This window comes from Macaca nemestrina, chromosome 9 (assembly GCF_043159975.1).
Source record: "Macaca nemestrina isolate mMacNem1 chromosome 9, mMacNem.hap1, whole genome shotgun sequence".
Classification (NCBI taxonomy): Eukaryota; Metazoa; Chordata; class Mammalia; order Primates; family Cercopithecidae; genus Macaca; species Macaca nemestrina.
Window position 1 is genome coordinate 45,623,180 of NC_092133.1, and position 27,894 is coordinate 45,651,073.

Below are 27,894 nucleotides of genomic sequence, written 5' to 3' on the forward strand. Positions count from 1 at the left end.
GTCGAGAATCTGCACTCTGACTCACAGAGAAAAAAAAAAAATGGAAAGAATGTGCGGCAACTACACACAGGACATGCTATTTTAATAGTACACGCTCTGTTAAAGGGAAAATTGGTGCTTTTGTGCTGCAAACAACAGCATTTGCATTTCGAGGGGCTAGACACTATTGCTCAGTACCAACCAGTCAACGATGGCCTTTCGTCCTGGATGTCAGCTATTCCCATAGTTGAATTTCTGGTTTGGGTTCTAAGTATTCTTGACTAGGAGCCACATCTGTTCTCTGCCCCCAGCCTTGCTGCAGTGACATTCTAAAAGGGAAGAATTATTTTGAGATAATGGGCCCTCTGTAGTGCCTACAGCATTTTCCATTCTATTCCTCTCTCTCAAGTAGTAAACTGCAGTCAGGCAAATGTGGGTACCAAAAACTCAACACAAAAAGCAATTCACATTGCCCATCATGTTTTGTGTTCCACAGAGTGTCTCATTTAAAACACATCCCGCTAGAGGCCCATTTCACTAAATTGGGCTCTTACGAAATGGAAAAAAATAAAAGGAGGAAAAAAGGCAAGGCATCTCCTTCTTTTTGCCATTCTTGACTCCTTTACTGATTGCTCTTTGGAAAAGCTTGTTCCATGCCTGACAGAATAGAATTCATCTTCAGCCCACCTTCACCTCAAACTCGTTCTTTGTCCTGTGAGACAGCAAGGGGAAGAGACCCACAGATGGCAGAGGGGCCTATAGGCACCAAAAGTAATGACCCTGCCTTTTCAAAGGATGACATCTCAGCAGCTCCTTGAGCCTCGCTATAGCTCCAGATTTTGCCCCAGTCACCGTCTACAGCATATGACATGTGTGTTTGTTTAACCCTAACTGTGAGGATGAGAAACAAAATTCAGAATAAATAGAATAAACCATAACTGAGACTCATGTGTTATTGATGCATACATACCTTAGAACAATAAAATCACATTACACTGACCCACTTCTTACAGTTTACAAAGTGCCTTCTTATACAATATTACATTTGCTCCCTGGAGCTGTCCTGTGAAACAGGCAGGGCAAGTCTACTACTCAGGTTAGGGAGGAGTGTTAACTCTCCCAAGATCTCAGAGCTCGTAATAAGGGGAAGAGAGAAGCTGAGCTTCTGATTTCTAAGCCCAAAATTATTTTTACCACATATTAAACAGACCCTCCAAAATCAATATCTCCACTGTCTAATTGCCTAACTTGTTAGTACCCTGAAGGTAGGAATTTCAGGCCTGGCATTTACTTGGGAGCAGGGTAACTGATTGTCCTAGTTTGCCTGGTACTGTCAGTGCTAAACCTGGGACTGTCCTGAGAAAACCAAGACAGGTGGTCACCCTCGCAGGCAGTACTCCCAGCACAAAGAGGGTCTGTTCTAGCCATGTTTCCCCCTCAGTCAGCAAACAGCATTTTCAGGCAATGTGTACTAATTCCAGAGGACACCTTTAGCAAATGCTTTCAGAAAAATGAAGAAATCCTAAAAGCCTAATCTTTTGATGAGTCACACAAGAATCCTTCTACAGCACTGCCCCATGAAGGCACTGGTGCCAGACTGATTAGAGAGCAGTGAATCTGCTCCTCAGAGTGTATCCGGCACCAATAACTCTAAAACCATCTTTCCCCAGGCAGTCAGAGATCGGACCTCCCACCTGGCTGAACTGGAGCCCTGTGAAACAGGGTGACCACTGGGAGGGTTGTGAATCGGAAGGAGAAAAATACTCTTATTTTTGTGATGTTTTCCCCCAGTGATTTTGAATTATTACAGATGATGTCTTTGATGATTGAGTTGACTCCACCGAAGAAAGACTGATGCTGACATTTTCATATAATTTCTAAGATGCCCTTCTGCTCAAAACAAAACAGGGATTCTACTCTCTATGCCTTTGATGCTAAAGTGAGCCTGCTCCATTCTCTGGATATCAGCCCAAATATGGAAATATGTATCAAAATCCTTAAAAATGTCCATACCCTTGGACCTAGACATTTTACTTCAAGGAATTTTAGCTTAAGAAAGCAATCAGAGAAACATATTAGTATTAATATAATAACTTCATCATAGCAGAGATATCATGTTGCCATGTAATATTGACTGCTGGGAGTTCAGGAAGATCTGGGTATGTTTGAAGCACGGTAAGACTGGCTACAAGGGAACTGGAGTTGTGTTCACTTAGGGGGTTTACAAAGAGCAAGGCATGTCTGGGAATCTGGTAGGGTACAGAAGTTCAGGTCTAGGTCAGGAGACCTAACCAGCCAGATTTAACCACCTGGCCACTCCACAGGCCTCCCTTAAACCTTCCCCACTTAGCTTGCTGAGAGCAAGAGAGACCACATATCCTTGGCAGGAGCACCCTCCAGTAAACAAAGAGAAGTAGGAGTGGGGCTGTTCATACCTTGTTTCTCTCCCAAACTCGCCAGTCCAATAACACTCCACTTCCCCAGGAGTCAAGCAAGGGCTATGGTAAGCAGCTAGGAGTGTTTTGGTTAATGGGTATTCACCAACATGGAAAGAAACATCAGGAATAAGAAATAAGTTTCCTCCCAATGACAGAGATAGAGACAGAGCTATATGAAAAATAAAGACCCTGGGTCAACATTATTCTTCACTGTTATTATGGGTGATTTTTATTTTCTTCCGTGTGTGTGTGTGTGTGTGTGTGTAATTTTCCATATTTCCTGTAAGTATGTAATATATTTGAAATCAAATTGGAAAAGAAAAGTAATTATTTGGGATCATATATAAGAGAAGACAAAGAAATAACCCCCCACCACTGGGCATCCCAGCTCCTGCCTAGAAGATACATGACTGTTGCCATCCAGTGGCATTTCACCTGGGTTGGTGGCCTTTAGGGAAGGAAGTGGCTCTGAAACTTTCAGGTGAAGGACTAGCAATTCAGCAAGAAAATGTTACCTTGAAGCTCCTCAAAGACATGATGAGAGCCCACTGACCTCCTGTAATCAGTTACTGAAGATTTCAGAGAGAATAGAAGGCTGCCCAGACTGTAGATCATCGGGAAATGACTCCCACTGGGTGTGAGGATGTGAGAGTGCTGCTGGGGAGGGGAAAGAAGAACCTGCAACATTATATCAGGGTTGCCGAATATCACAGCTTGGAGAATCCTTGAAAAAGGGAGAGAAGCTAGTGTTCGACAACCTAATTTCACTGGTAAAAAGACAGAATGGAGAGTTCAATGACTTAACAAAGATTCCACAATTCTTTAGGAGCATTGGGGTTATCTTAAATTTTTTTTTCCTCTCAGTTAGACATAAATAGCACATTCCCAAGAGTAGAAGAGTCTAAAGAAATCATTGTAAGAAAGTTGTCCAGCCATAACAACACACTCTTCATAAACAAAATTAGGTAGTCGATATGGTTCTTATGACTCACAGAAGGGAGTCAAGGAGTAAAAAGGTATTGCCATTTCCCAAAGTGTGATCACTAGGACTCTACTTTTACAGGTGAGCAATAGGTACTAGATGGGAAAAGAGAGCTAGGGGAATAGCTTTGAGGAACACTGGGTTAAGCAATATTGTAAATGACTCCTGATTGCTACTATGTTTGTGAATCTGCATCTGTATTAGTCAGTTCTCGCACTGCTAATAAAGACATACCTGAGACTGGGTAATTTATAAAGAAAAAGAGACTTAATGAACTCACAGCTTCACATGACTTGGGGGGGCCTCACAATCATTACAGAAGGCAAAAGAGGAGCAAAGGTATGTCTTACACGGCAGCAGGCAAGAGAGCTTGTGGAGGGGAACTCCCACTTATAAAACCATCAGATCTTGTGAGACTTATTCACCAGCATGAGAACAGTATGAGAAAAACCCGTCCCCATGACTCAATTACCTCCCACTGGGTACCTCCCACTACACGTGGGGACTATGGGAACTACAATTCAAGGTAAGATTTGGGTGGGGGCACAGGCAAACCATATCAGCATCACAAACATCTTTGACCATAGAAACTTCATTCGTCTTGGAGGACTAATGCTGTACAGATATATTTGGGTAATCCTGAGCTACAGGGTCACTGCCTTAGGCAGAATCTGTGATTTATTCAGATCTACCATGGCTAGGTTGTCTATGGCTGTGGCCGTCACACCATACCCTGAGCCTTTCTTAAGAGTCAAAAACTCTACTCAGGAATGTTCCTGCCCATTAATCTGCTGCCTGAGATAAACATACATAAACACACATCTGTTTATTTTCATTTTGCTAATTTTCTTGGTCCATCATCTGTAATTCCACAATAATTTTTTTACATTGTAATACATGCAATGAAATATCTTCCTAAAACTTCCGTGTTATTTTTCTCATAAGCTTCTGCTTTGGTAGACTGTAGAACAATGCCAAATAACACCAAAAAGAAAACTAGTGATGACTGACAGAAGATCCTAAGCAGAAAACAAATCAAATAACCTCAATTTGAACACTATCTGTTCAATCACTTCTAAATGACAGCACTGCAAGAAACTACATGCTATTGATTTTATGGTTTTGATTGCTTTGCTTTTGTATTTCAAAAAAAGAGCTTCGTTTTTCAAATTGGAGTTTGAAAAGGCCTGTGTCACTGGAATAAACCATGGTGCCTTTAGATAAAACTTCCTGTGGAGACAAGTAGGTGGCAAATTAAATGCCATATAGACAGAAAATCTTGTATGCAGACCTTGCTGTAAATTGGCTGTTTTCTTAGCAGTTCCTAAATATACAGTAATATTTTAAATAACCTAAAGATTAATCTCAATTATCATTAGGATCTGCAGAGCCAACAGCTAAATCAAGATAGAGAGAAAGTCCAGATAAGACCTGTGTGTGAGGCAGACCAGACTTGATTAGGAGAGCAAAGAGTGAGTGTTGGTGAGGCCACCTAATGACAAAATACTTTTCTTTGTTTCAAACTTATTTCTGGGTATAGGAATATTCATGATGAACATGACTGAAAATATATTTATAGCAGCCCTGCAAAAGTTCTTAAAAGTCATCCAAACTGTCAGAAGCATGTCACCCCTAGTAAAGACTAGTTAAAACTTAGAACATATAATCTTTTCATGTAAGATCCTTTTCACCCTGCAAGAAAATACCACAATTTCCTTCCCCAAACTAAATCCCCCAAACTAGTGGTCCTACAGAGAGAACCCATGGCCAGTGATCAATGGCAACAATAAGAAATGACATTCAAGTCCATGAGTGCTCATATGTAGAACACGCTCTAGCCTGAACTCCAGCACACCTACAATAAGGAAAAACGCTTAACAAACTACTACGATGGATGTGTCTACCTCCACATTCCATTTTTTATTTTCATTTTGTGTTGCTCAAATAACATGTCCTGCCACTCTTAGGCCATCAGAAGAGAATATTGGTCTTTGTGATCTACTAACCTTCTTTTTCATAAACAGGAACTGGTCTTAGCAAATACTTTCTCAAGAAGCCATCATTAAAGAAACCTTTATCCTTAAAGGTAGAAATGCCAGTAGAAGCATAATAAATTCATTCCTTAAATTATTCTCCCCTTCTGTGCAAATCAGTTTACATTTGATTTTTAGAACTTTAATTTTGTTGGGAGAGTGAGTTGGGGGGCTGGGCAGAGTCTGCACTGCATTGACGGGAGGAGGTGGTGGCTCTCTAAAAGCTGTATGTTGGAGTAATAGCTATAATGGAGGAGAACTCTGGGAAAAGGAAAAGAAGGGTGGGAGTAAGGGAAGGGGAACCTCAAGCCAAGTCCCCCTTCCCCTGTTTTTCTACCTCCCCATCCCCATTCGGACTACATTCTCAGATTGTAAGCGTTTCCTGAACTTCAACTTCAAGCTCTGATTCCTCTCCATATTCACTTTTTTTTTTTTTTTTTTTTTTTTTTGAGACGGAGTCTCGCTCTGTCCCCCAGGCTGGAGTGCAGTGGCGTGATCTCGGCTCACTGCAAGTTCTGCCACCTGGGTTCACACCATTCTCCTGCCTCAGCCTCCCAAGTAGCTGGGACTACAGGCGCCCGTCACCACGCCTGGCTAACTTTTTTGTATTTTTAGTAGAGATGGGGTTTCACTGTGTTTGCCAGGATGGTCTCGATCTCCTGACCTCGTGATCCGCCCACCTCTGCCTCTCGAAGTGCTGGGATTACAGACATGAGCCACCGTGCCCAGCCCAGAAAAAAATTTTTTAATTTACTCTAAAGTGACGATACTACTTCCTAGCAGATATTTTATATGAGTCAAGGGGCAGGTGTGGGCTCTTGAAAGTCAGACACAAAGAAAGAGACAGAAGAACAAAGAGAAAACTTGCCAATGCCTAGCAAGACCTTCTTATTGTAATGTAATATTATATGATAACAATGTAATATTATTTTCTTATGTATTATGTCATTATATATATTTATATTGTTACTATTATTACTATTATGTATATTATTACTATATTATTACATTATATATATTTATAGTATTACTATTATATGTATTACATATATAATAGATAATAATAGTAGTAGTAATATAAATAATAGTAATAATATTATATATATAATGATATAATATGTAATAATATTGTGTGTGTGTGTGTGTGTGTGTGTGTGTGTGTTAGGGATACATGAAGGGAATAAACCTCCACAGCCAACATGGCCAGGGGAGCTTTGGGGATCCAGCTGAGATGGGTTTGAGCAGGAGAACGTAAAGCAAGTTCCTCAGACGTTGGGGCTGTCAGACTTCTGAGATCAGATCAGTTTTAGTCCTGATGACACAGGGCACAGGGTGAAGCTGTGGAAGTCTGGTGCACTCACCTGGGAATGACCCAGGGGGGCTGCTGGGATGTACAGCTATCAAGGGTGGAAAGTAGAAAAGGCTGAAGCTTAGCAAGTAAACATGAGCCCCTGTGAGCATGAAAAGAATAAAGGAAGGACATGGGAAAGAGAGTGGACAAAGCAGGAAGTAGGCTGGCAGGGAAGAAAAGATGAATTTGAGGGGTGGGGGAGAGTGCACTATTCTCCTTTATGGGCACTCAGGACATTTGAAGCCAGTTAGTCATTCCTGAAATTCCTGATCCTGGTAAATTTCTCCATAGGAAGACGAGACCTGTCCACATGTGAATAGGCAATAGTCTCCTTTGTGAGGCGTTTTATTTGCTGTGATAAAGTGCCTTATTGCCTTTGCCTTCCGTAAACTGCAGGATTCAAATTATGTAAGATTTTAGGGTACTTCCATTCATACAAGGACAAGTCAAAGGCCATAATTACTGTGTTTATGTAATACAGATACATTTCAAAACAAAACATGAGCCATGCCCTTGCTTTTTGCAAAAGCAATCCTATTGAATCATAAATAAGTTTACATAGTCTTTATCGCTCTGCAAGATGTTTTCATTTTGTTTGGTCCATGTCCCAAACTGTATTTTGTTTTAGACTTCTCTCATTTTCTTCTGCTTGTGAAAAACTACTTAAGGCCAAGTCTCAATTTCCACAAACATTCTAGTTAAAAATGAATTATTGATTAGAGAAAAGTAATGCTATCATCCCGTAGGCGCTGTTTTCTTCCTTGGTTCCAGCTGTGTGCTCACCACCATCCTTTATCTGAGAAGCAAATGTATCAAGTCTAAGCAAGGAGAACACACTTGGAGCAGGTGGGATTCGAAAGGAAATGGTGAGGGTGTAGAGCTGATGGAGGCCTTTCAAGACGGTGTTGCAATAGGAATTGGCCGTGGCGGGCAGAAAGATTCTTTTGTGTCAGAGACTTATGTGGATGATGGCTTGTAAAAAATTGGTATAATAAGAGGTTTTAATGGATGGAAGTCAAAAAGGACTAAAAAAAGAATCAAAAGCACAAAGGTTGACTGCAAACACTTCGGCTCTGAGCTTAAATAGAAAACCATACAAAAAGTTTGGGATAGTCTCTGTAAAGTGTAATTGAAAAAAAAAGTAATTTATGTTTATAAGCTGGATAAACTTGGATAACACAGAGATACTCTTAGACTGAGTCATACACCAGAGCAAAGATGACTAGACTTGACCATTGGAAAGAAACAGGAAGTAGCCAAGAAGAAACCTGAAGCTGAGGATTTTTTTTTTTTTCTTGCGTAGAACAAGTACACCAAAGGAAATGGACATTTTGTATTAAAGGGCCAGTCTAGAAATGAAATAAACATTCACAAATCCTGGAACTTTTCAAGCATCCCTGAGAATACCCCATCAGCACAGTACTTCCTACCACTGGAGTGTCAGAGATTAGGCCCAGGGCAGCATGTTCCATTCTGGGCAGCAGTTTTCAATCTGAGATGGTCATTGGGAGTGGAAGTTCTTACTCAAAAAAGAAACAGCAGCCATTGGGAATCTGTGGGAGGTATAATCCAGTTATTTTGATCCTAGAAACAATGAGGCTGCATTTTCCTATGATAGGAAATGAAAAAGCAAATATTTGCTATGCTTCCTTACCAAAGATTCAGGAAGAAGCATTTCTCCCCAATGTGGGGGTCAGGCCAAGACCAGTGGTATATTAATACCAGTAATGTCAAAGACTCAAGTCCAACACGATCTCTAAGATCCTGTAGCTAGAGATGCCTATGGCCCAGCATTGTCAGGAAAAGCAGTACAAGAGACTCGGAGGTCACGAAGTTCACTGTGGCCTGGAAAGGGGGCTGACCAGGAAGGCCAAGCTAGGAAGATGAAGGTAGAAGGTGGACTCTAATTTGGTTCTGTAAAATAATTCTAGAAACAGTATTAATCTCATATATTTCTGTAGGCCTTTATAGATATAGAACTTTACAATGCACTTTTATAAGCATTATCTCATTTAATTTCTAAAATGGCGGGGCTTGTCTTTAAATTCAATTCTTAGCCATGGTGACCCTGGGCCAGTCACCTCTACGAGCTGAAGTTTTCTCATCTGTGAAATGAGGATAATAAAAATATTGATTTCCAAGTATTAGAATGAAATAGATGCAAAGCCTTTCACACGGTGCCTGAAGAAATGGTAAGCACTCTCTACATATTATTTATCTTTTAAAATTTTTAATAGACCTCACACTAACCCTGTGAGGTACCCAGAGCAGATGCTGCAACTCCATGTCACAGATGAGGAAACTCAGAAAACTAAAGCTCAGAAAGTGACTTGCCTAATATGGCCAGGGGATAGACCCTCAGAGAAACTTGAAAATGTGTTTTCACATTTCAAGTGTGAAATGTTTTCACATTTCAAGAACTAAGAGAGCTCTGCACAGTGGCACTTTGAGTTGCATCTCCTTGTGTTTGTACCTTGTTGCAGCTGGGAAGAGTCAGAGGGACAAACAAATTTCAGTTTTTCAAAACAAAGGAAACTCTGACAGAAAATCTAGCATTTGCAGGACCATTCTGATTCTCACCCAGCAAGGGTTAAATTATGCTCAAGAGGATCTCAGGAGACAGCAGGGTCCAAAAAAAGAAGGAAGGATGTTGTAGGGGAGAAAGATGTGCCTTGAAAGCCCAGATGGCCTCACTCATGCACATGGCAGTGCTTGGTGAGGACCTCCACCCTTGAGTGAGCAGAGCTGTGTGCATGTGGCTGCCCTCTCGTCATATCTCTCAGCCCAGACCATAAAACACCAACTTTCTGGAATCCCCATGGACTGACTCATTGTGGAGGCAGTTACTTTTTAAAGCACCCAAAACTTGACAAAATATCACCATTACCTTTGTAATGAAAATGTGTTAATGGGTCACAGATTTCCTTGGCTTTTTAAGCCAAGTATGTGGAGTATAACTCAGCCTTTCCTTGACAAATGACCATCATGAATGATGCTGATGCTCCTGTTCCGAGCAACCGTATTTTGGGTAACAAGGTTCTAGATAATCTATGGAAAAGTACTAGGGAATGTAACAACTATAATTAGCTAGAAGGACACCATCATGAACACCTATTTTTACACTGGGCTGTACACACTCATCTTCTTGGGATATTTTGAAGCATGTTGGAAAGAGGTTTCCATTAAACTAAATATTTCCCGATTACTAACTGAGCTTTCTTAGTACTGCTGTGTGCTTCATTTAATATTTTTTGTCTTGTGTTTTTACTCTTTTGCCCATGCCTGCCTATATCTATCTCTTGTTCTCTCCAAACCCCTTTAACTTGCCTCTTCCCTTCTACTATAGACAGCCAAGCTTTGTAAAATAGGTTGTAAAATAGGTACAAATAACACTTTAAAAGGGTGAATTTTATGATATATGAATTATATCTCAATAAAGCTATTTTAAAGTGCATTGCAAACTATAAAATGTTACAAAAGGTGAGAAATCACATCACTCTGTTTATATTATAATAAACTACTTCACTCTTTTATTTAAAAATATAAAAGCCCAAATAGGCTCTGAGTTGACTTAGAACTTCTCCAGAAGTAATATGCCTAAGAGTTAATGCATTGCCTTTGAGACATCTATTTTTGTTTACATAGGTGATTTTTTGGCTTAGTTCTTAATCTTGTAGGCAAAATGAATAGTAAGATGTGGTATGACTCTAGCTTCTTTGATTGAAGCTCCCTTCTTTATCATTTCTTCATTCATTTGGCATTTTTGGATGGCCTACTCCGTGCTGGGCCCTAGGAGTAAACATGAATTTCTAAGTGTTTTATGAGCAAATGAGTCCTTGTGCAGATCTTAGGTGTAACACTCTAGGAAGTATGAGTTTTAATGCTTCCTTGATTTTTTTTCCCTTAATAACTTCATGACCCCCAAATCCAATCAGTCCCTATAGAAGCAGCATAACCAACCATTTGGGTTGCCAGCCCATTGTTGAAGAGTTGGCCCACAGAGTGGGGATTCCTGATCGGAGGACAAAGCTGAAAGAACAACATAAAACTACTTCTAGTTGTCACATTCCCCAGTACTTTTGCATAGATCAGCTAGAATCTTGTTACTCAAAGTATGGTTGCTCAGAACAGCAGCATCAGCATCATTTCTCATCACACTTTGTAGTGTGTGAGAAATACAAAATCTTAGGCTCCACCCAAGACCTATTATACTAGAAGCAGCCTTTTAACAAGATGCCCAAATGATTCATATGCTCGTTGAAGCTTGAAAAGCACTGATATAGACAATATTTTACACTAGCATGCCTGAAACACCTGTCTCTTCACCCACTGCAATAATCACAGCTTTCAGAGCCCTTAGATGAATGATGCCCAACATGAGAGGCCATCGTTTGGCACAGAGGCACATCCCACCAGTTAGTAGGCAGAAGACGGTCTTGATGATCATGAGCAGATGTTCAGCATTCTTGCTGAACAGTCAGAGACCATTGCTGTTCTCTTCACAGTGCCTGTCAGGTTCAATAACTCTTCTCCAGTGACTCACCTCTTTATACACATGTGCTATAATTTTCTTTAAAGACTAGTTTGTCAGCAGCAGCCAAAGTTGGATCTATTACCTTTGTTGCAAAATTTCATCTGTATTCTTGGAAATACCCGCACCCCAGTTCAAATTCAACTCTAATCTTCCTAACACCATTTCATTCATCCATTCGTTCACTTGAAAAGTACTTACTGAATGATTACTATGTGCCAGGGACTGCCAGCATCTCCACCAAGTAAATATTTGCATTCCTTCTCTGCCAACTAGCTTGCTTGCTTGCCTTTAACACTTAGTTTCTACTTTTTACATAATACTGGAAACATTTTTAAGTAGAAAATATAATCTCTATCCTTAAGCAACTAATATTATAATTGAGAGGGCAAGATATAGGATTTAAAAATATGTGAAGAGCAAATTTTCAAGTCCCAAAAGGGATGATATATCCCATACTAGAACAAGCACTGCATTGTGCATGAGTCAAGAATCCATTAATCCACTTCAGGATCCTAGATAAATCTCTATGTCCTTCTAATTTTCAGTTTTTTCTTTGTCTTTTTTGTTGTTTTTTGTTTTCTCTTTGTTTTTGTTTGAGACAGCATCTTGCTCTTCTGCCCATGCTGGAGTGCGATGGTGAGATCATGGCTCAGTGCAGTCTCAACCTCCCAGGCTCAAGCAATCTTCCTGCCTCAGCCTCCCAAGTAGCTGGAAGGACAGGTATGTGTCACCATGCTTGGCTAATTTTTCTATTTTTTGTAGAGACAGGGTCTCAGTATGTTGCCTAGGCTAGTTTTATCAACTACTAAAAAACAAGTGTTAGACCATCTAATCTCAGAAAATTCCTCCTAGTCTCCAACAATTCAAATGCCTAATGACAGCATCCTAAACATATACACTGAAGGAATTCAAGGAAAGAAAATAAGCACACGGGTTTGGATAGGGAAGCTGTATATTATCACAGTTAAGAGCCCTGGTTTTGATGTCACACAAATCTAAACTCAAATCTTTGAGCTAGAAATTAATACCCTTGAGGTCTTTGACAACTGGCTTAATCTCTTTGATCCTCTGTTTTCTCCTTCGTAAAGTGGAAGTAATAATAGTAACTATTTTATAAGATTACCACCAGGATTAAGTGGAATAATTCATGTAAGGCCCTTTGCACAATGTCTGGCATGAAGGATGTGCTAAATCCATGATGGTAGTGATGTTGCTGCTGATGGTAGTATTTTTAGGAAGGTCTTTGTGGAACATACAAGCCTTCCCAGTAAGGATTAAATTCAACTTTGAGTTGGAAGAACTGGTGAGCTATATGAGGTGAACTACAAGGAGACTGACTAATGGATCGTAGATAAGCAAAAGGAAGGAATGGTAAGAGGTAGGGAAGATGGGAATACAGGGAAGTTAATAGATAACTTTGCTGACCAGAATGGATGTGGGAAGGAAGACTTGGTTTGACAGAAAGAAACAGTGCTTGAGGATGGTGTCTCTAACATTTCTGGGCAGATAATGAGGGGTTAAGAGACTCAAGGCAGGGAGACCAGCCAGAAGCCCATAGTTACTTCTGGATAAAATACTGGGATCTAGACAATAGAGCAAAAAGTCAGGAAGCAAAAGCTCTGTCCTCTGGAGCTCCCCAAGGATCTTCAGGATCCTCCCTAAGAAATTCCTCTTGGTCTCCAACACACACATGTTTAGTATTTTTTCTCACCCCAATTAAAACTGGAGGAAACGTGCAACCATGCCCATGTGCCTGGAAGGTATGTAAGGAGCTGAGATCACATCCTGTCTGTGAGTTCTGAGTCAGAGAATCCCGTAAGAGGATATTGAGGGTTACTAAGCAGGCCATGTCACTTTCAGTCTGGCTGTAGTCAGATCTTGTTGGATAAGAGCAGGGCCCAAGCCCTCCAGGCATGGCAAGGCCTCTGCAGTGCCATGTGGTTGCTATTACTGAACCTAAACAATAAGCCAAGAGCTCATGCAGACTGCTCATCCTGGTCTATTTCATAGGCTACACCCCAAGGCTGTCCAGAATAACAGAGACTGCCCCAACATAACCATGGTAGGCAAATTATTTCCTGGAGACACACCAGAGGTGGAAGTGGGAGAGAACTTGACCTAATTTTAGACTAAATTGACCAGAACTTTGCTCCTGGGATAACATTATCACTGCTTGTTCCTTAGCATGCTCACTTGGGTTTGGTACATTGTGGCTCTTCTCCACAGCTTCCTGGATGGCAAACATTGCTCTGGCCCCATATTCTAAACAAAGAAACTATCACATGATACACAGAGAGGTGTCTGGTGAGATGGGACATCACTAGGACAGTTCAGCAGTATACACACACACACTCTTGCACATCCATCACTGGAGTGTTGGTGGGTGAAGCATGATTTCATACTTCATAATCCCAGTAATCTTTTGCATGAAAAAAAGATGTGATGGGAGACGGGTGCAAGTTTTTCTAGTAGCAGTTGGTGGTCATGTTTCCATGGCCATAACCAGGTGGAGAAGTGAGGTGATTATGCAGGCAAAGATTGTAGTTTCTTTGAAGAGCCACCCCAGGAAGATTCTCCAAGATCCTTCTCATTCTTGGCCTAAACTCAAGTGTTTAGCAAGTGATGACTGAGTTCTGGCTGTATCAACAATAGCTTCAGATGCTTTGATGGATTCTACAAAGCCCTTGATAATCTGCTAAGTAGGTGAGGCCTAGGGAGAAAGAGAAGGCTTCCCAGAGACAGTGACATTTGAGTAGGATCATGGATGATGAGTAGGGTTCAAAGGCCCGAACTGAGAGAGGCTATTTCTTCAGAGGCCTCTGCTGCTGATACAGCCTAGCAAATACAGTATTCCTAATGAGTGCAGCCTGACTCTTTTTAAGTCTTATCTTAGTCTCCCCTCTTCACACCTTAATGTTTCAGAAGACAACTCCTGCAGTAGAGAGGAACCGGTTATTCTTGAAGTGAGGATCTCTTTGTTATCGAATGGCTTTCCTTCTCTGTTCTTTTTGGTTGCCACTCCTCCCTAAATCACAGCCCTAGCTCTAAAACTTCAGCGCTAACATCAGCTGAAACTGAGACCTTATTTTCTAAATAGAAACTGAGGAACTATGGCCCAATCCAGCAACATGCAAATGTACCCACCTCATTGGATGGTTATGAGGGTTCAGTAATTACCATATCTAAACACTAGAATAGAGTGTATAAGCATTCTGTAAATGTTTTTCTAGAACAATAATGAGGTGAGTGCACTGGTGTACCAAGTGCTGGGGATGCTTAGAAGATGGAGTAATTGATTCTGGATGGAGGGGTCAGTTAAGGCCCAGAAAAGGTGACATTTGTTCTGGATCTTGAAGTTTGCCAGATAGGAGAACAGTTGAAGGGGTTTCAACAGTTGAAGGGGTTTCAACAGTTGAAGGGATTAGAAAATAACACTAGCAAAGTTCTTACAAATTGTATTTTTTTATTTGAGATTAATTCATAGTAAAAGTCTTAGTAAATGTTATCAATATTGAATGAGGCTTAGCAGAGCATTTCATTAAAAGTCTATAGCAAAAAGTACAAAATTATGAGCTATCAGGACAGTAATGTGCTGGTAAATTAACCATGGACTGGGAGGTGTGCAGGCCTGATGTGTAGAATTTGCCCATTTCTGGGATGTGAATACTCCAACCATAGGTGATTTTAAGCTTCATTAGCCCCCACCCTTATCCAAAGGGGATACAATCCAAGACCTCTAGTGGATGTCTGAATCTGCAGATAGTACCAAACCCTATATATACAGTCATGTGTTGCTTCTGGACAGGGATAAGTTATGAGAAATAAATTCTTTGGTGATTTTGTCATTGTGCAAACATCATAGAGTGTACTTACACAAACCTAGATGGCAGAGCCTACTACACACCTGGGCTCTATGGTACAGAATGTTGTTCCTAGGCTACAAATCGGTGTAGTATGTTACTGTACTGAATACTGCAGGCAACTATAACACAATGGTGTTTGTGTATCTAAGCATATCTAAACACAGGAAAGATACAGCATTTGTGTATCTAAACATAGAAAAGATACAGTAAAAATACAGTGTTATAATCTTATGGGACCACTGTCCTATATGTGGCCCATTGTTGACTGAAACTTTGTTATGTAGCCCATGATTCTACTGTGTCTTTTTGATGTGATAGCCGCAAAGGCCACTAAGTGACTAATGGACAAGAAGCATCCACAATGTAGATACACTGGACAAAGGGATGACTCACATCAAAGTCTGGATGGAGAGGGCTGGCACAGATTTCATCATGCTACTCAGAACAGCAGGCAATTTTTAACTTATGAATTGTTTATTTCTAGAATTTTTCATTTCATATTTTTGAACCACAGGTAACTGAAACCACAGAAAGTGAAATCATGGAGATGAGGGAACCGCTGTACCAGTAATATCAATGGGCTCATAAAATTCCTAAAAATTTAACCATTGGCCCTCCAGAAGCCAGTACACCAGGAATGCCAGGAGCACTCTGGCAAATAGAGAACTTGGATTTTCTCATTATGGTGCCCAGGACAGTGGAGAAGATTGATCCAACGCCCTCATCAGTGCGCACTTGGAGACCAGAGTCTTTGGAGGTGGATGAGACTTCCTATTGACTGAACTGCATGACTACTGAATCAGGCATGGGTTTTATTTGCAAGAAACAGAAACCTCTGGCTATTTTAATCAAGAGGCATAGATAGCTCACAGATTTTAGGTGATTCATAGATCAACGTTAGGCTTCCAGTAGCAGTGTCCAAGACCAGGATAAGAAAATCCTCACCACTGCCCAGCAGTCAATGGCAAGGTCTGCCTTAAATCTCTGTAGCAGGGCCTGCCACCACTCCTTTCATCAGCCTATGCCACTTCTGCTGCTGCTTCCACAGAACACCAGACTCCATTACGGTCAAAATAAAAGACGGACATCAGGCCTGTTTTTTCCTGCACTCCCTCTCTTCCAAAGGGACGGCTCACTGGGAGCTTGTGATTGGCTGGACGTAGGTCTGGTGCTTGCCTTCCTGCTACACAAAAGTCTGGGTTTGAACTCTGTGCAGCTACTTGGGGAGTAAGATTCATAACATGCACATTTCTCTAAAACAGAAAGACAAATCGAAAGTCGGAGGGCTGGTATCCTTCACAAAGCCCACCGAGATTAGCTTCAGGCCCTCCTCTGCCTTGCAGAAAGGCTCCCACTGGAACTCAATATTGCTATTCCTTAACTTCTTTCTGCAAATAAAAATGTCACCTGCTAGGGAGGAATATAGGACACATTATGCCTAGTTCTTGCCCCAATGTTTCTATACCATCACAAAAAAAGTATTGCAAACTCTAACATTGTGTAGGAAAAATAGCCACATTTGGGATCAGACAGAGCCCATTGCCTAGCCCCTCTGTGCCTCAGTTTTGTCAACTGTAGAATGGGGACAATAATAATATTTACCTCATTTGTTGTGGTGAGGATTCAATGAAATCTGCTAGGTAAAGAAACCTGTATCACAGTGGTGCTCAGAGCCTGTTAAAACTTTTATGAGGGGCAGTATGGCATAGTGGCAAGAGGATGACTTTTGGAGTCAGACAAAGTCATGGATATGACTTGAGCTTCTGTTTTCCCATCTCTAAAATAAAGATAATAATAACAATGCCCAACTTACAGGGTTGCTTTAAAGTTGAAAAGAATGTAACCTGTCTACCACAGGATCTGGCTTATAATAATAATTGCTCAATAAATAAGTCATTATCAATGGTATTACAATTATTTATGACATTATACAGCATGGCCTAGGTGAGAATATTAGCTGTTCCCAACTTGATCGACTTCTCTGAAGGTATCTTGATTAAGAAATTAAAAAACTGCAAAGAGTTCTATATTTTTTCTGTCATGATTTATGTAATATATTCTGATGCACAAAGCACATTCATTGTCTCATTTGCACCCTATGCTGTTCTTGTGAGGTGATATGGTTTGGCTGTGTCCCCACCCAAATCTCATCTTGAATTGTAGCTCCCACAATGCCCATGTGTTGTGGGAGGGACCTGGTAGGAAGTAATTGAATCATGGCAGCGAATCTTTCCGGTGCTATTCTCATGCAGTGAATAAGTCTCACGAGATCTGATGGTTTTATAAAGGGGAATTTCCCTGCACAAGCTCTCTTCTCTTGTCTGTTGCCATGTGAGGCATGCCTTTCAACTTTCGTCATGATTGTGAGGTCTCCCCAGCCACGCACGTGGAACTGTGAGACCATTAAACCTCTTTCTTTTGTAAATTGCCCAGTCTCTGGTATGTCTTTATCAGCAGCATGAAAATGGACTAATACATGGGGCAAGCAGAGCAACTCTGTAAGACCAGTATTATTTCACTCCACTGCCTCACAGCCTAAAGAAAGATTCTGCTGCAGAAAGGTTAAGTGATCGTCTCCATCACACAGCAAATTAGTGATACAGCTGAGGTCACAGGGAAAGACTTCTGGGTTTGTGTGGAATGTGGAGTATTCTCCCCACCACTTCATGCTGTGTCTTAGTTAGTTTTTCTTGCATCTATTTATTACCTTTTGTGTGTCAGTCACTATGCTAAATAAGTTATGCTGATTCAAAGATGATTAAAAGAAAGAGTTTGCCCTCTAACCAAAAAAGTTTAAGAAAATATTCCACCACCCCCAAAGAATTTAATAGAAAATACTTTTACCAATTATGTTTCTCTCAATATTTACAGAATTGTATTCACAAATATAATGTCATATTTAAAATAGGACAACTCCTCTCACTTGAACCACCACATATAAAATTAACATAATAACATGAAAAGCTAATGTTAAAATTAACACGGTGAATTTTTTAAAGCATTACTTTTTAACTTGTTGGAAGTTATTTCATTTTTCAAATTAACTTCACTGCTAATAAACTAGCCAGTTTGCCAAGAGAAAGCTAAATTAGGTGCCAAGACATATCATTTACAACAAGCAAATTCAAAAAATTCTTAACTTTCTTTCTTTGGGTCTGGGTCTCCTAACACAATTTTCCTTCTGGCTTTGCTTTGACCCCAGCCACTGTGAGAAGAAGCTATAAAACACCATGGGTTCCAGAATGTTCTGTCCTTGGAAGATCTCCATTTGGAGGTTTTGGCCAAATGTCCTATTAATTCCCCTATGACTAAGGCACTTTGGGGTCAGCAGAACTTGGGGTCTACAGGGATTACAGAAAAGGACTGGGTACAGAGTTCACGCCAAGGCTACATGTTTCAAAAACTTGGGGCAAAGCCAGACCCTGCTTCAGGGATTTGGAAGAGAGTTTGCTTAGAGAAGTTTTTCCCTAGTAAAATTTTCTGAAGTTAATATTATTGTTCTTTTATTTCCAATAATAGTAGCAGCCACCACTTAATGAGAGTTGTGTATGTGCCAAGCACTTTACTTACACTATTTCTAAACTTTATAAATAATAAAGCTGTGAGGTATTCTAATTCTTCTTTAACAGTGACACAATTGAGACACAGAAGATTTAAGTAATTTTTCCAAGGTCACATAATAAGAGGCAGAGATGACAGTTGAAACCAAAGCTGGTTTTATTCCTCCTTCCTCTATGCTGCTGCTGCCTCATCCAACATCTTCTACCATAGCCACAAGGTGAACCATCAAGTAAATCCACACCGGGAATTTTAATTTTTGGTCTAAACATATTTACTTATAGCCACCTGTACACCCAGCACTATATTAGGCACTGAGGAATCTCAAAGATGAAATCTAGGCTTTGGCTTATTTCTTGACTTGGAAAAAATTTTCCTCTTTGGACGTTGTCTTCTCATTTGCCAATTACCTATTTCTCTGACCACTGGACACCAGACAAAAATTAGCTTCATCCTGCCATGCGTAGCGGCTCACACCTGTAATCCCAGCAGTTTGGGAGGCTGAGGTGGGAGGATCACGAGGTCAAGAGATCAAGGCCCTCCTAGGCAACATGGTGAAACCCCATCTCTACTAAAAATACAAAAATTAGCCAGGCATGGTAATGCGTGCCTGTAGTCCCGGCTACTTGGGAGGCTGAGGCAGCAGAATCACATGAATCTGGGAGGTGAAGGTTGCAGTGAGCCAAGATCACACCACTGCACTCCAGCCTGGCAACAGAGCAAGACTCCATCTCAAAAAAAAAAAAAAAAAAATACCAAAACTTCTCCTACTTTAATTAATATTGCATGCAAAGTTTGTTGGAGAATACCCTAAGACCCTTGGCCAGAATTGGCTGTAGATTCAAAGCACCATAGGTAGGACAACTGAATTGTGTTGTTCAGTGATCCTCAAATCAGAGGGTGAGGAATAGAAAGGGACAATATAGGAGTGGGGCAGGGGATGAAGAGTATTTTGAAAAAGTACATTCAATATTATAACATAATGTTATATTTAGAAAACGAAATGCATTGCTTTCATAATACAGACTTTGAAAGTAAAACTTGACTATAACTTCTTTGCTGGTAAAACAGTGATATAAAAAAGCTGGGTTGAGAAATGCTGCTCTACGTATATGTGAGTTGACTGGGGAAACAAAGCTTACCCCTCAGCCTTGATTCCACGGCCAAGATCTCAAGTCCATGCAAAGACTTGTTCTGTTTGCAAAACTCCAAGTCATCACTTTAGTGACTGGAATTCAGATGTGTGTTTAGTTTTGTTTGTTTTGTTCTTTATCTTCCTCACTTGAGAGAGAAATAAACCAAGGTTTTCTTCTCCTAAATGGGCTAGAAGGGAGAAAAAAACATGAATAGATTATGTTCTAATGGGTGATTGAAGATTCCTACACACCCACCTGGATTCCACTCAAATCCAGAGCCAAAGAGCACAGAGCACGCCCACTTTATGAAGCAAGAATGTCTGGTAAATCTACCTCTGATTTCACAGGATTGAAAATAGGTTCTGGCCATCAACTACACTGAGTCAAGACATGTGTGATTTCTGCGCTCCCCCACCCCACCCTACTGGCCACTCTTCACCCTCCCTCATCACTGGCCAACTCATCACCTTTAAAAAATCCTCATTCACTGGCTATTTTACAGCAGAGCCTCAGGGGAGCTAGGACACATTAGTAATCACAACTAGTTTATGAAACTAATGGCAAAAAACAATAATTTACTAAAAGGAAGGAAGAGAAGGAAGGAAAGAAGACAGGGAGGGAGGGAGGGAAGAAGGGAAAAAGGGAAGGAAGAAGGGAAAAGGGAAGGAGAAGGAGAGGGAAGGAGAGGGGAGTGGAAGGACCATTTGCCTGGCAAGGTATATAAATTCATCTTTCTGAAGGCAATGAGGAATGACTAGGGTTCCGACCAGCAAAAGAATATTGTAAGTGATCAAAAGTTAAGAGAGGACCTATCAAGGTAGGTGGAGGGTGTTAAATCCAGGCCTTCTGTTTAGAAGGGGAATGAACACCACATTTTCACCCAAGTATTAATTTGCTAGACAATTTAAATAAACCATAATATTTGTGATTCTGTTTGGCAAGTTATTTTTAATTTTTTAATATAGCAGGACCACTCAGAAGCCCTGGTTAAGACCATTCATATAGAAGGTGGGATACAAGAAACCAAACAAATGTAGACCTCCCAGGATACAAACAGAAACTAGGAGGCAGTCCCTAATCCCAGAGGAAAATGGCTTCTAGGAGAAATGCAAGGCCCACTAACATCTGCATAATTTTAAGCATGACTCTCTTCTTTTATGGATTTTGTATATCATAAATCTGCCTAAAATTCGGAAAACATTTCCACAGCTAAAAAGAAACAAAGTTTAAAACATAAATAAATACCATTACAACAGAAAAACCTCCTTCTGAGAGCAATGTTTAAAACTGGATAGAACCTTGAAACAAAACAGTCTATTTGAAATATTAAAGAACAATAAAATAGTAAGAAATTCCTGGGACAACAGCTAGAAAGAGGCAGTACCCAAAGAGATAACATTCAAAGTTACTCTGTCCTAAGGGCATTTGCCAGTATAAAGCAAAAGCTACAAATCGGAACTGCCGTTGTTGTGGACTTGTGGGTGAGACAAGTCAAAGTGCAGATTCTGCCCGAGGTGGGTCCTCTAGTAAGTCACCCCTCTCTGACACTGGGCCCCTGAAGGTCAAGTAGCCTTCCCATGTATTTGCAGCCTGGGTTTATGTCCTTTGGGTGGTCTAGGGAATATCAAATTTGAACTTGTTATTCCCCCATATGCCCAAAAAACAAATAAAATCCCTTCTGAAAGATTTCCTCATACCAATCACAATTCTCAAATTGTTGTTACAGATAATTTCTACTGTATCTGGACATACAGTTTCTACTATACCAGGACAGATTCATGATGATAAGGAAAGAATAGTGGTTACCAGGAAAGGGGATGATGGCATTGACTAGGAAAGGTCACAAGAAAAGTCTTTAAGGAATTGGATATATTGAATTCCAAGTTTCGTTCACTTTTATGTATGTATATTATTCTTGGGTTTTTAAAAATGTTTTTAAATTATAGTGACCAAAACAGTCAAAGATAGTCAGGCATACAAAGGAAGAACACTCCGTGAGAGAAAAACAGAAGAAACTACAGAAAATAGAAACAAATCAAAAAGACTTCAGATAGTGGAATTGTCAGACACAGACAATAAAACAGTAACTGTTTACTGTATTTAAATAAGGAGGGATAAATTTAAAAATACTTCAGAGAATAGAAAATGTTAATAAGTGGCACTGCCATTTAAAAAAACAACTTCTAAAACTGGAAAAATTTATAATAAAAATTACTCGAATATGTTTAACATCACATTACACATGTCTGAAGAAAGTAACTGAAAAAAAGAACAAAAGAAGCTATCCAAAATATAGTACTGAGAGAGAAGCAGCTAACAAAACATACTTGTGGAAATCAAGCAAAAGCACCACTTGAAGGGAGAGTTATAGCCTCAACTGCAGATACTTCCTTTTATTGAATCTATATTATCTATTGTAAGATGTGCCAATAATTTATATACTACAATGAGAAGAAAATGCTTGCAACTGAATCACAACATGCCATCAATTGTAAGATGCATCTCAGTTTCAAAGACATTAAAATGTGTAAAATGTTCATTTTATAATACTTGAAGTATGGTATTCAGAAAGTAGAAAGGCTTAAATCAATAAAATAAACATCCCTCTCAAAAAGTTAAGAAAGGAATATCACAAAAACCCTAAGAAATATGAAGAAGGGAAAGAGTAAAGATAGGAACAACAATCAATAAAATATGAAACAAATAGTTAAAGAGAATGTCAACAAAACTTAAGATTGGTTCTTTGAAAAGACTAAGAAAATTAATAAAACACTGATAAAGCCGACATTTTAAAAAGAAAAAGGATACCAATATATCATAAATGGAAAAAATAAGGCCTTACTACAAATCTCTTGCAGACATCACAAAGATAATTAATACTATAAATAGTTTTATACCAATAAATTAAATTTTTTGATGTAATAAAAAAATTTCTTATAAATATATAACTTACTAAAACTAACACAAGAAAAAATATACCATCTGAATATCTCATAAGCACTGAAGGAATTGAATTGTACTAAAAACTCTCACATTCCAAAAACAAAACAAAAAAATAATCTAGACCCAACAGTCAAGAAAAAACAACAACAAAAAAAAACTTTAATCTTATGCTCTGTTCTGGGGAAAGGAGAGGGAGAGGAGACAATTCTCAATTCATGTGAGGAGGCCAGCAAAACAATTCAGTATGAAAAAGGAAAACAATCTCGAGCAAAATCATTAGTTAACTAAAGCAATACATAGAAAAGATAATAGATAATGACCAAGTTGACTTTATCCCAAGAATTCAAGTTTTGTTTAAAATTAGAAAATAAATCAATGTAATTTACTTCATTAGCAGATCAAAGAATCATACGATTATCTCACAGAGAAAAGGAAGCATTATTCAACAAAATTGAATATACATTCATGATAAAATTATATATAATCCTCTTTGCACATTAGGTATTGAGGCAACTTCCTTATCATAAGAAAGGATAGCTACAAAAATCTACATCAAAAATGTCTTGCTTAATGGTGAAATGTTAAAATATTTACATTTGAGATCAGAAAAAAGGCAAGGATGCAAGCTTGCTTTCACTTCTATTAATCATTGAACTGGAGGCCCTTATCAGCACAATAAGAAGAAAAGAAAAAAAGAAAAGAAAAGAAATTAGAGCTGTAAAGTTTGGAAAGAAACAAAACTGTAATTATTCATAAATAATACAATTTTTAACACAGAAAACCCCAAAGAAACTATATTTAAATTATTAAAATTGATAACAGAGTTTGGCATATTTGTTGGATACAAACTCAATATACAGAAATCAACTGTATTATTATAGTCCTTTGATAAAAACCTAGAAAATAACATTTTTAAATCATATTATTTAGTACAGCATCCAAAACATCAAGTTCCTTGGAATAAATCTAGCAAAAGATATGTGAGACTACCATGAAGAAAATTGGAATTCCTTATTAACAGTCGTTAAAGAAGAGAGCTATTCCAAGTACACGGATAGGGAAACTTAGTGTTACAAAAATTTCAATTCACCACTGTTTTAAAAGTCATTGTTATTCCAGTCAAAACTCAACAGGTTGTTGATGGGTTTGAGAGGCTGATTCTAAAATTTCTATGCAAGTGCAAAGGGAAAATAAGTATCTTCTTTAAGACAATCTTGAAGAAGAAAATCAAGGTGGGAGAATTACCTATACCAGATACCAAACCTTATTTTAAAGATACAGTAGCTTAGACATTGTGGTATTGGCTCAAGGCTAGGTAAATAAAACAGTAGAACTCAAAAACAGACACACATATATATATATGGATTTAGTTTATGAGAAGTGGCACTGCAAATTAATGGGGAAAGGAGGATCTTTTAATAAATTATAATGGAGAAAGAAAAATGCCAGTGAACTCCTAGCTCAAACTGTATGTAAAAATCAACTCCAGGAGGATTATAGAGCTAAATGTGAAAGACAAAACTATAAAGCCTTTAGAAAAAAATATAGTAGATCTTCATGATCTTGGGGTAGAGGATAATTTTTTAAACAAGATGCATAAAGTAATATTCATATTGAAAAAGATTGAAACATTTGACGGCATTAAAATTAAGAATTTCAGTTTACCATAATACACCACATTGCAAGTGAAATGACCAAGCTACAGAATTATAGAAATTATTTGAAAAGTATACAATCCCAGAATCGGTAAAGAATATCTAAAATCAAATTTTAAAAGACAGAAAACCAAACAGAAATGGGCAAAAAGTCATAAACAGACACTTCACAATAACTAAGTCTAAATGGTCAATAAACATGGAAAAGTGCTCAACATCATTAATAATTAAGGATATGAAAATCAAAACCAGAGAATACCACTACCATACACATTCATAAGAGTGGCAAAAGATTAAAAGGTCTGCCAAAACCAAGTGTTGCCCAGAATGTGATGAAAAGTGATACACTTACTTTGGAGAACAGTTTGACAATATAAACATGTCCACTTTGGGCCTATGCCCTAGACTAGAGAAAGTTGCACACATGTACACCAGGATGAGTGTAAAGAATGTTTTACACAGCAGGTTGAAATAACCAAAAAAGGGACAACTGCATATATCAATTGTGGCATATTACCAATTGGAAAGCTAGAGAGAAATGAAAGTAAGCAAATGACAGCCACACACAATAACATGAGTGAATCTTACAAATATATTGATGAAAAAACAACATATGTAATTTTATCCTGTTTATATAAAGAAAATGTTAGATATGCTAATGTGATAGTCAAATTACATAGAAGATCAATGTGATTAATGTGATGATTGTATTGAATTGAATTGAATTGAATTGAATTGAATTGAATTGAATTGAATTTGAGGATAGTGGTTCCCTCCAGGGTCAAGGGAGAGAGCTGTCATCCTGAAGGAAACACAGGAAGCTTCTAAAATGCTGGCAGCATTCTATTTCTTAACCTCAGTGTGAAACATAGTTGTTGGCTTTATAATTGTTCACATTATTGTGCATCTGTTTTGTATACTTTTCTGTATGTATATTTCACAATTTTTGAAAAGTTAAAGGAAAGAAAAGAAAATGTTACCAGACCCTGTAATCACCAAGATCTTTTCCATTGCTGAATTCCTGGGTTTTGTTTATTTTCTTTTGTTTTGTTTTTTCATTTATTATCTAAGCCAGAAAAGTGTCATCATGTTAAAAAGGGATGTGTGGAAAGAAGGGACTTTATATCATTCATCAGATAGATGATCTGGCTTTTCAGTGCCAACAGGTAAAGACACCTGCCTACCCACTGCAACCTAAAGGACACTACTGCAATTTCAGACCATCAAGAAAAGCTGAAAATTCCTGAGCATCACCTGCACCCCAGAATGCCCCCTCAGCTCTGCAGGGAGAAGGAGGTAGGTAATTCAGTCTTTAGGGACAAAATATACATGGGTTCTTTCTGGGAGATCTAGAAGCCAGAGGCAGACACTGGCCCAAATCAGACCCTAATGTCAACTGAACGTCCTTTTTAGACAAAGAAATTGTAACCTCTTCTTAGTAACAGGTTTTCTTACCAAAGCTCTACAGAGAGACCTTTCAGGCATAAACCTGAAAGGTCAAAGCAGGATGCCTGAAATCTTCAGCTCCTACTGGGACAGGCAGACGTTATCTTTTTAACAGAAAATTTAGCACAATGCAAATTGAGTGTATGCTAAAAGCTTAGGCCCTGACTGTAGTCCTCCCATTCCTCAGAAAGTAGAGTGCTCCAGTGACTCAGATTAATCGATTCAATCAATAAACAATTATTGAGCAAATGATGCAAGTTGGCCACCTCTACTAAAAATTGAGGTAATAACACTAAAAAGGCACATGTTCTACCTTGGAAGATACTTGAGAAGATAGCCATCCACAAATAAGCCCTTAACATACAATGAGAATAATCATTTTTACAGATTTCTGTGTTAAGTGCAGGGGTATCACTAAAGAAGCAATTAAGGGTGGGCACAGTGGCTCGTGCCTGTAATCCCAGTAGTTTAGGAGGCTGAGGTAGGTGAATCACTTGGGGCCAGGAGTTTGAGACCAGTCTGGCCAACATGGCAAAACTCCATCTAAACTAAAAATACAAAAATTAGCCAGGCATGGTGGTGCATGCCTGTAATCCCAGCTACTGGGGTGGCTGAGACAGGAGAATCACTTGAACTGGGAGGTGGAGGTTGCAGTGAGCTGTGATCATGCCACTGTACTCCAGGCTGGGTGACAAAGCAAGACTCTGTCACATAAAACAAACAAACAAATGAACAAACAAACAAAAGAAGCAATTAAGTCAAAGAAATCTTCATGAAAGATGTAACATATGTTCAATTATCTAAGAATGTTTGAGGATGATATTGGGGTCAGTTGACTGGATAGAAAATCATAAACTTTTAGAACCCTAAATCTAATACCTTTGAATTCTCTGACAGATGCTATTAAGATTCCTATGTCCTCTCTGATGATGTCTATGCAACAGCAAAATACTCCACTGAATGATTCTCCATGGTAATGATTGCTATTCCTGTTGCTGTTAATTTTACTGAATTCACAAGCCAATAAGTTTGACATGTAGATTTAAAGTGGGCATACATCTCCTTCAATTGTTAGGTTTTAAAGCCTGCACTTACAGGGGAAAATTTCACATAGTCACCCTTCACAAAGCCCCCTGTGTTATCCACACATGACAGCATACATTATCCTGTGTATATACAGCCCTATACAATAATTTTTAAGCATGTTTAAGTGCAAGAACCACTGAACTAGACTAATAAAAGACAAACAGGGCAGTCTCCGTGAAGACGTCTGGGCATGCAAATAATTCTGGTTTTGATGTAATGATCAGACTCCTAGCACTGAAGGAAAGATGGTTGGAGAATTCTATAGTATTCCCAGCTTATCTGAATAGTTTATTCCATTCTGTTGTAAACTTCCCTTCTCTAACCTTCTTTAACGTTACTATTTCAGCATGTAATAACGTATGTATGTTCCTGCTAAGTGTTTTCTTCTTTAAGAGTCCATGGTGCACAAGATAAACGAGTCATCTAGGTAATTTTTTTCCTGTCATTTCCATTGGGTGATGGTAGCTTGATGCTGTTGAAGTCTATTTCTGGAAAGACACGCCTATCCCCTGAAAGAAAAAGGTTTAAGTAGAGGGGGATTTTCCAGGACAACACCTAAATTTCATGTTTGCTTGACTCATAGAAATATATCAGTTTAGAGACTGAAAGATCTTAGAAATCACCTTGCTTAACATAGCCAGGAGGGAGTGGAGGGAGTGACATATGAAAGAGAAGCTGACAAGGAGTAGACTTGTGTTCTAGTTTTACCTCTGCTGTTGAGAAAACCACATTATCCCCTTGTGGTCCACGTTTATCTACTTGTGAATGGAGGCTTTAACTACATTTTAAAAATATGACCCATCTAACTTGGGCTTGAATAACCTTGTCCAATCACTTAATCTTTCCATACCTCAATTTTCTCACTTGTAAAATGAGAATAGTAATAGTTT